The sequence below is a fragment of the Cupressus sempervirens genome, chromosome 11 (genome assembly GCF_028749045.1).
Source record: "Cupressus sempervirens isolate cs-2001-9-10 chromosome 11, ASM2874904v1, whole genome shotgun sequence".
NCBI classification, from domain to species: domain Eukaryota; kingdom Viridiplantae; phylum Streptophyta; class Pinopsida; order Cupressales; family Cupressaceae; genus Cupressus; species Cupressus sempervirens.
The window spans coordinates 594017648-594026492 of record NC_143128.1 but is presented as its reverse complement, the minus strand read 5'-3'; the positions used below and the strand labels follow the sequence as shown (position 1 = coordinate 594026492).

Genomic DNA, 8845 nt, shown 5'->3' with positions numbered 1-8845 from the left:
TATTTTCATTGTACTTAATTTAATATAATATCATTTTTGATAATAATATTCCCCTTGTTGTGTTCATTTTTTCTTGGGTTGTGTACCCTCATGAAGTGGTATTAGAGAAGGTCTTCCTAAGTGTGTAGATATAGTGTTGACTATGAGGTAGTTTACACCAAGACTGTGTGGTTGTGGGTTTTGATATAGCAAGAAGGTACCTCCATGAAGGGAGCATGGTTGAAGGGATAGAGTTGTTCCTCCTAATGTTAGAGCCCTCTAAAGACAAGTTCAAGCATTGCAAAAGGAGATTCATAGAGGGATAAATATTTTCGTAGGCAATGAAAGTGAGGAGGAAAATAAAGAAGGAAATATTGTGTAGGAAGGGGAAGGAGATGGAGAAGTCCTAAACTAAGCAAAGAGGAAGATTTTTAGGGCCATTTCCAAGCTAGGAAAAAGACCTAAAATTGACATTGGCATGTTTTCAAAAAATCTAAACCCAGATGATTTGAACGACTGGATCAATGAGCTATAAGAATATTTTGGGTATGAGGATATCGGGAACCCTGATAGGGTTAAGTTTGCAAATTCCAAAATGAAAGGCCATTCCAAAATTCAATGGCCAAAGGTTTAGTTGGAAAGAAATAGAAGATGAAAGGAGAAAATCACAATATGGGATCGCATGGTGGACAAACTAAAGAAGCAGTTTGTTCCTATTGATTATGAGCTTGATTAGTTCAAGAAGATGTAAGGGTTAAAGCAAGTAGAAAAATCTATCCATGAATACACAAAGGAGTTTTATTGAGTCCTTATTAGGGTGGGGCATGCAAAAAAAAACAAGGAGGAGGTTTCCTATTACCTTAATGGGTTAAGACCTATCATTCAAGAGAAGTTAAGTCTAGTTAGAATGACTAGCATTGAAGAGTCATACCAATTGTCCTTGAAAGTTGAGGAGAAGTTAAACAAAAATTTTGATGGAAGGAAAAGAGGGTGCAACCAAGGAAGAAGGGGCAGTGACAAGTCATTTGGAGGCCAAAATGAGAACTAGAAGAAAAATGAAGATTTGGGTACTAGCCAAAACCAAAAGAACAAGGGTTTCAATTACTCCCATGATCAAAACTTTGGAGATCAACGAGGAAGAGGTAGAGGATGTGTATAATGTTTAAGAGGAGGAGGCTTTTATGGTACCTATTTTCATTGCAATGAAGAAGGTCATCGTGCCTATGAATGCCCTCAATGCCAAGGAAGGATAAATATGAGAGGCAATGATCAAGAAAGGGTTGCTCATGTGAATGATGATGCATAGTCATTGCATTTAGAGTATGCAGAAAGAGGAGAGGTTTTGGTTAATAAAAGGGTCTTGCTAAGCAGTGAGATTGAACCTAGAAAAAGGAGGAGTTTGTTTTGTACTAGGTGGAAGTGTGAGGGTAAATGTTGTGATGTGATTGTTGATGGTGGGAGCACTAACAACTTGGTGTCAGAAGAAATGGTCTCAAAGATAAATCCCAAGAGGGAGAAACATCCCCATCCCTATCAGATTGCTTGGGTGCAGGATGATCATAAGGTCCTTGTTAGTGAGCAATATTTGGTAAAGTTCAAGATTGGGAGTTACCATGACAAGGCTCTCTATGATATCATCCCAATGGATGTCTACCATTTATTGTTGGGAAGGTCATGGTAGTTTGATAGGCATGCTATACATGATGGTCATGCAAATATGTAATCTCTGACAAAGGATGGAGTTCACCACAAATTGAAGTCATTGATAAAGGAGGGTGAAAAGGTATGCAGTAGTGCTAGGGTATGTCTTGGCGATGGAAGAAAAATTCTATATGGCATGAAAAATTAGAATATGTGTCATGATTTAATTCCTATAAAGGATAAGGAAGCTAGTAATGAAGTTCCAATTCTATTAAGTGAGTATGGAGATGTAATCTCTGATAATGTTCCAGAAGGGTTGCTACAAATAAGGCAAATCAGTCATCAAATAGATTTAGTCCCTAGATCTAGTTTTCCAAACAAGGTTGCTCATACAATGACTCCTACTGAGAGTGGGGAGCTAAATAGACAAGTTCAAGAGTTGTTGAGGAAAGGTTTGATTTGAGAGAGCATGAGTCCATGTGCAATACCTATAGTATTGGCATTAAAGAAGGATGGAAAATAGAGAATGTGTATAGACTCTCAGGCTATAAATAAAATAACCATCAAGTTCTAATTTCCTTTTCCAAGGATGGATGAACTTATGGACTACTTGAGTGGAGCTTAGTACTTCACAAAGATAGATCTCAAGAGTGGCTATCACTAGATATGGATACAAGAGGGAGATGAGTCGAAGACTACATTCAAGACCAAGGAGGGTCTATATGAGTTGTTAGTCATGCCCTTTGGACTGAAGCACCTTCTTCCAGCTTATGAATGAGGTTCTAAAGAAATTTTTGGGAAAATATGTTATTGTCGATCTAGATGATATTTTAATTTTTAGTAAGTATTTAGATGAACATTTATTGCACATTTGTAGTGTCCTTGAAAGGTTGAGGGGAGAGAAATTGTTGATTAATTTGAAGAAATGTAGTTTTGTCATAAGGGAGTTAGTCTATTTGGGGTTTGTTGTATTAGTTGAAGGTCTCAAAATGGACCCAAAGAAGGTGAAGGTCATCTTGGAATGGCCTACTCTAAGGTCTTCCACTGAGGTGAGGTCATTTCATGGTCTAGCTAGTTTTTACCGGAATTTCATAAGGAATCTCAATAGTATATGTGCACCCCTAACTGAAACAATGAGGGGAGTTAGAAAAGAGTTCAAGTGGACTACAGGAGCTGCAAGGAGTTTTGAATTGTTGAAGAAGAAGGTGATAGAGAAACCTATGTTGGAACTTCCTAATTTCAACAAAGTGTTCTAGGTGGATTGTGATTCTAGTGCCAATGCTATTGGGGCTATGTTGAGCCAAGAAGGTACACCTATTGCCTATTTTAGTAAAAAATTAAATGATGCAAAGAAGAAGTATTTCATTTATGATCAAGAGTTATATGCAATAGTTCAAGCCTTAAAGAAATGGAAGCATTATTTGTTACCAAAAGATTTTGTCTTGTATACTAATCATTAGGCTTTACAGTACCTAAATAGCCAAGGTAAATTGAATTAGAGACATTTGAAGTGGGTATAGTTCATGCAAAGATATACATTTTGTATTGAAACATAGAAGCCAAAGGTCTAATAAGGTAGTAGATGCATTAAGTAGGAGAAAGTTGTTGCTGATAGTATGTAGGTTGAAGTGGTTGGGTTTGATGAGCTCAAGAATCTATACCTTAAGGACCCTAACTTTGGAGAGGCTTGGAAGGCTTGTAAAGAGCCTATTACTCTACACAGAACCAAGTGGCTAGATTACATGATTCAGGATTGTATGTTGTTCAAGGGTAGTCAATTGTCTATCCCAAGGAGTTTCATAAGGGAGAACTTTATCAAGGAAAAATATAGTGCAGGGATGGCAAGGAACTTTGGTTGAAATAACCATTACCATTATTAGTGAATATTATTTTTGGCCTCAATTGTCATAGGATGTGAAGAAGTTTATGCAGAGTTGTTAAGTATGTCAAAGAGCCAAAAGATTTAGTCAAAAAACTAGACTCTATCAGCCATTGCTTTTTCCATCAAAGCCTTGGGAGGACATAAGTATGGATTTTTTTCTTGGATTTCTGAGGACAAAAAGAGGTAATTAATCAGTATTTGTGCTAGTTGATAGGTTCTCCAAGATGGCACATTTCATTCTATGCCACATGACTCATGATGAAGTGCATATTGTAGATTTGTTTTTCAAAGAGATGGCAAGGCTACATGGTCTCCCAAAAAGTTTTTTTTTTGGCAGAGAAACTAAATTTGTAGGGTATTTCTAGAGGAATTTGTGGAAGAAGTTGAAGACAAAATTGAAGTTCAGCTCTACACATCATTTATAGACTAATGGACAAATAAAAGTAGTGAATAAAAGTCTGAGCAATTTGTTGAGTTGTTTAGTAGGAGATAAGCCCAAGGGATGGGATTTGATTCTACCACAAGTAGAATCTTCTTACAATAATTCTATGAATAGGAGTACTGGTAGATCACCATTCCAAATTGTGTATGCAAGTAGTCTAAGGACTGCACTAGAGCTAAGGAAAATGGAACAAGGAGAGAGGACAAGTGTTGATGTAGAATACTTTGTTGAACATGTCAAGAACCTACATGAGAAGGTATATGCACACATTTCCAAGATGAACCTATAGTATAAGGCTAGAGAAAATCAAAAGAAGAGACATAAGGACTTCCAAGTAGGAGATCTAATTATGATACACTTGAGGAAGGAACAATTTCCAGTGGGTACCTAGAACAAGCTAAAGATGAAGAAATTTGGTCCCTATAAAATTTTGAATAAACATGATTCAAGAAATGCATATGAGGTGGAGTTGCCAGATGGGATTCGCATTTCTCCTATTTTCAATATTGCAAGCTTAATAGAATATCATGATGATGATGCAAAGGAGGAGTTGATGTTGGAGCCATGTCCAATTCCTACTTCTGAGAAGGAAGAGATTGAAGAAATTCTAGATAGTCATGTTGGTCAGAGTACCAAAAACATGCAATATGAAGAATACCTGGTGAAGTGGAAAGGATGACCAGTGGAAGATTCAACTTGGATATATACAGAAAAGGTTGCAAGGTTGCCCATTTGGGTTTTCCTCTACCAGCTATAAATTGACAGAGTCACTTTTCAATTTACCCTAGGTGTCTGATGCAAGAGCATCCAGTGGTGTAAGGGAAATCCTATATCACCCAAAAATATTATTACTGTTAGTTTATGTTTAATGTGTTCTAATTTCCAGATACCCATTTGGGTCAAATGGAGATTCCAAATCTCATAGTTCCACTATTGGTTTTTTGGGTTAGTCTTTTTTAGCACCTTGGGATATGTGCCAATGTAGAAAATATGTTATTTTATAATTGAGCAATAATTATGATGACTTAGAAGGTTTATGTTGGAGGGATTATTATCATCTTTGCCTCTATCATCCAATGGATTAGCCATGTCACCCTATGACAAAGAATATGTATAAAAAAATGGAATAGGCAACTTTGAAAAAAACTTAATAATAAAATGGTACAATGTATATTGGAGTTCTAATTGGAAGTAATTAGTTTAAATATTACATATATAGTACTTACAAGTCCCATGATAGTAATGATTCAAATTGTAACCTATTAGCATCTCTTACCTTGAGCTTATTGATTTTATCGCACATACAAAAACATGATTTCCCTCACACACCTTGAAAATGCAATTGGGTCACTTATTAGTTGACCTAGGTTACATACTATTTATAAAACCTATAATATTCCCTATTTCTTTTGACCTTCCATCAATGTACACAGTAAGTCTTTTACTTCAATCATTTTCTTTCCATTGTAGATAATTTGCTGACAGTGCATACCTACACATACCTTTTTTATATTGAACTATCTACATCCAATTATTGTAATTGTAACAAGGTCATACATACTCCATCAATTCAACAAATTTTTTATAACTGACCTTTATGTCATCCACAGAAAATAGGCCCAAACCATGCAATGATGATGGAGCAATTTGATATATCCTCTCATTAACACAAAAATCAGTGTTGATTGGAGGTAATTCCTTGGGTAGCCATTCTTTCTAAAGACGTGTGTACCTCAAGGGAACCTTGATCTTGCCCTTTGTCTCATCATCATAAGAACATGACCCCCCTTGAGCAAGGAAAAATTGCATGTGTTTATTCAATTTTCTTCTAATATTTTGACCTCTAGTTTGTCTCTCTTTTGTAGACCTACTACATGTCTCACTATCCTCTTTTATTCCAGCATTTCCCTCACTCAAAAAAGAAAATTTTGACAGATACCTATTTGGTGGTACATGTAGCCCATCAAATGAGAGATATAGTTGAAGGAGTTAAATATTTTTCTATAAATTGGGGCTAATATTGATGAAGTTTGCCTAAAGTTAATGTTGAAGTTAAAGAGAAAGAAATTATGTAATAAACTTATACCTCCCTATCCATGTCATTGTGTATAATCCTTGTCAAAGGGGTATAGTTTCTTGCATATTTAAATTATTTGTCTTAAGTTGGTTACAGATTACATGATACTTGTGATACAAATTACATAAAACATAAAATGAAAAATATGCATACATCATAATCATTGTATACTTTTTAATTCATTACCTCTAACAAAAAATATATTATAATTAATTAGCACAAAGAATTGAGCATTGAAACAAATATGTTAACCTAATCAACACCTAATACATTTACATTGATCATGTTATCAATCATCTTCTTCATCCATCTCATCATCATGAACATCATCATCAGCGCCATCATCATCCAAACAGTCAGAATGACCATCGTCATTATCATGATTGTCACTATGACCATCATCATCACCACCATCATCATCATTGCCAACATCACCACCACCACCACCATCATCAATGTCATCACCATAATCATGAACATCTTTTCCATCATCATCATCATCATCTCCTTCTTCATCTTCACCATAATCATTGTCTACTTCATGTTCCACTTCTTTAGTATCTTCTTCTTTAATCACATTATACTAACTGGTATTCCTATTGGATCATGTCTAATGAAAAATGATCAACTTGGTTTATGTGGAACACCAAAGTAAAAAACTTTCTCACATTGGCTTGGAAGAGCATAGGGCTCATTTCTAACTAGCTCAAATAACTTTGTATTAATCATTGTAAATCAATTATCATGTTCTATAATAGTTCTATCAGGATCATTTTGATTTAGTTGTAACCTGTACCATTTGACAATGAATAGAACTAGTTTGAACACTACTGCATTTAACCTCATTTTGCTACCAAAATTTTTGACCATCAACTAAATAAGTTTAGGTTGGTTGGAATGTTAGGGAAAAAATTCTTTTTTTTACATGCAAGCCCCATGTTGGTCAAAATTTCAACCAACACGGGGCTTACATGCAAAAAAAAAAAAAAAAAAGTTTCATTCATTCATGCACAGGTAAAAAAGAAAAACTTCCATTGATTTGTGGGCAATCCTAAAGGTATGAGCATGGGCAGGAGAAAAATTGGGACTTCATTCCCATGAGGAAAAATTTGGCTAAGCACGGGCGGCAAAAAAATTGGGACTTCATTCTCATGAGGACAAATTTTCTTGGCTTTTCTCATTTCATTGCATGCATTTAACTTGCTATTAGCATGTTGATCAAGGGTTGGCGGGTCATGGCCATGGGAGATTCAGAGATGCCATTAGACTAGAATGTCAAGGGTACATTTTTTCTCTCTATAGAGAAATAGCCTACCTTGGGCAATCAAATCCTCAATCATGTTCCTTATAATTCATACATAAGAAAGAGTGTCGGGTATTTGTTTGTCATTTACCATGAGGCCAAGAAAATATATGATGTAGATGAGTGTGGGTCTATAATCAATGTTAATTTGAGTACCCATTTTGACATAGAGTTGATAGGCGAAGAGGCTCAAATGGATCCCATGTTGTAGTATGTGAATAAGCATAGCCAAAATAATAGAAGTATTGCAAACCCTTATATTCATTTTGGTCAGAGATCTATTTGGCCTCGAGGGTTGCCTTTAGAGGATGTGGGTGACGTTAATCCTGAGGACTACTATGGAGAGGTTTATAGTGGAAAACAATTTATTCAGCAGGGAATTGCCAATGGGCTTCTTGATGTGGATTTAGTGTTCTACTATACTAGAAATTCTAGAATTGAGGCATTTGATATTAGGTTTGATTCACATGCTCCACCAGTTGCCCTGCCAGAGGGTATCATGGCCCCTATGAATTTTTTCAATACTTTAATTCATAGCCCTAGGTTTTGGGGACTCATGCTTCCTATTTTTGTTAGCACTATGGCCTCTAATATACTCAAGGGCTACTAGGAATAGAGGATTTTATGGGAGATTGGTGGTTATGTTGCCTTTTATCCTCCTACTACTCACAAAATTGATCAAACTCAGTCATATCCTTTTTTAGATGAGAAGGACCTCCATGTTAATGTAGGTCATTTAATTAAGTTTCTTATATCTTGGAGGTCTACCAAAGCGACCCTATTTGAGAAGATTTTGCATTTGAGCCATTCCATGGCTATGGAGGGCTTTTGGACTTCACAAGATGTGACTTTCACTGTTGCTTGGCTTCAGGATCTGCTGGTTGTGGGTTACCTTCAGCTAAGATTGTTGTCATTAGAGATGAGTAGGAAAAGTGTTGTAGTTTTCCATGGAGATCACAAAGATTTTGTGCCTCTGAAGCTTTCGTCAATGCATCTTGGTGTTGAGGAATCAGGTGCAGTGAATTTTGAGATTGGAAATCTGATCAGGTGGAGGAATTTTTATGGGAATATAGTGCTTATCATGTACTGTAGTGGACTTGTGAATCATACTATTCTAGGGTGGAGAATGTTGTATGGTCACATATTCAAGAGTGTGGTGGTTGTATCGAAGAAGAGTAATCTCGATCTTGGAGTTGAGTATGCCTAATGTTAAAAACCTTGTTGTCTTTATCTATTTGTTTTACTCAAAATAATATCTTGTGAGTCCATGCCACATTTATGTTTTACTTGTATCTTGTTTCTAAATTGGTATAACTGCATATTTAAAAGATAATACAAGTAACAAAGTTGTGTGGCTCTTTTGCAAAATGCTAGAACAATCCCTTGCAATTTTGTGACTGAACTTCATATATTAATAATGTGTTTTACATTGTTGTATCAGCTTCTAAAAATGATAGAATAGTTTTAGCTAGTTCTTTAGCATGATGCTACTTGCATTTGATTTTGCAAAATTTTATTTTT

The 8845-nt window shown here is 35.7% G+C and overlaps 1 pseudogene; it reads left to right on the top strand.

The window, feature by feature from the left end:
* Positions 1–7232: 7232 nt before the first annotated feature.
* Positions 7233–8531, top strand: LOC149531064 (putative glycosyltransferase STELLO1; annotated as a pseudogene).
* The last annotated feature ends 314 nt before the right edge of the window (positions 8532–8845 follow it).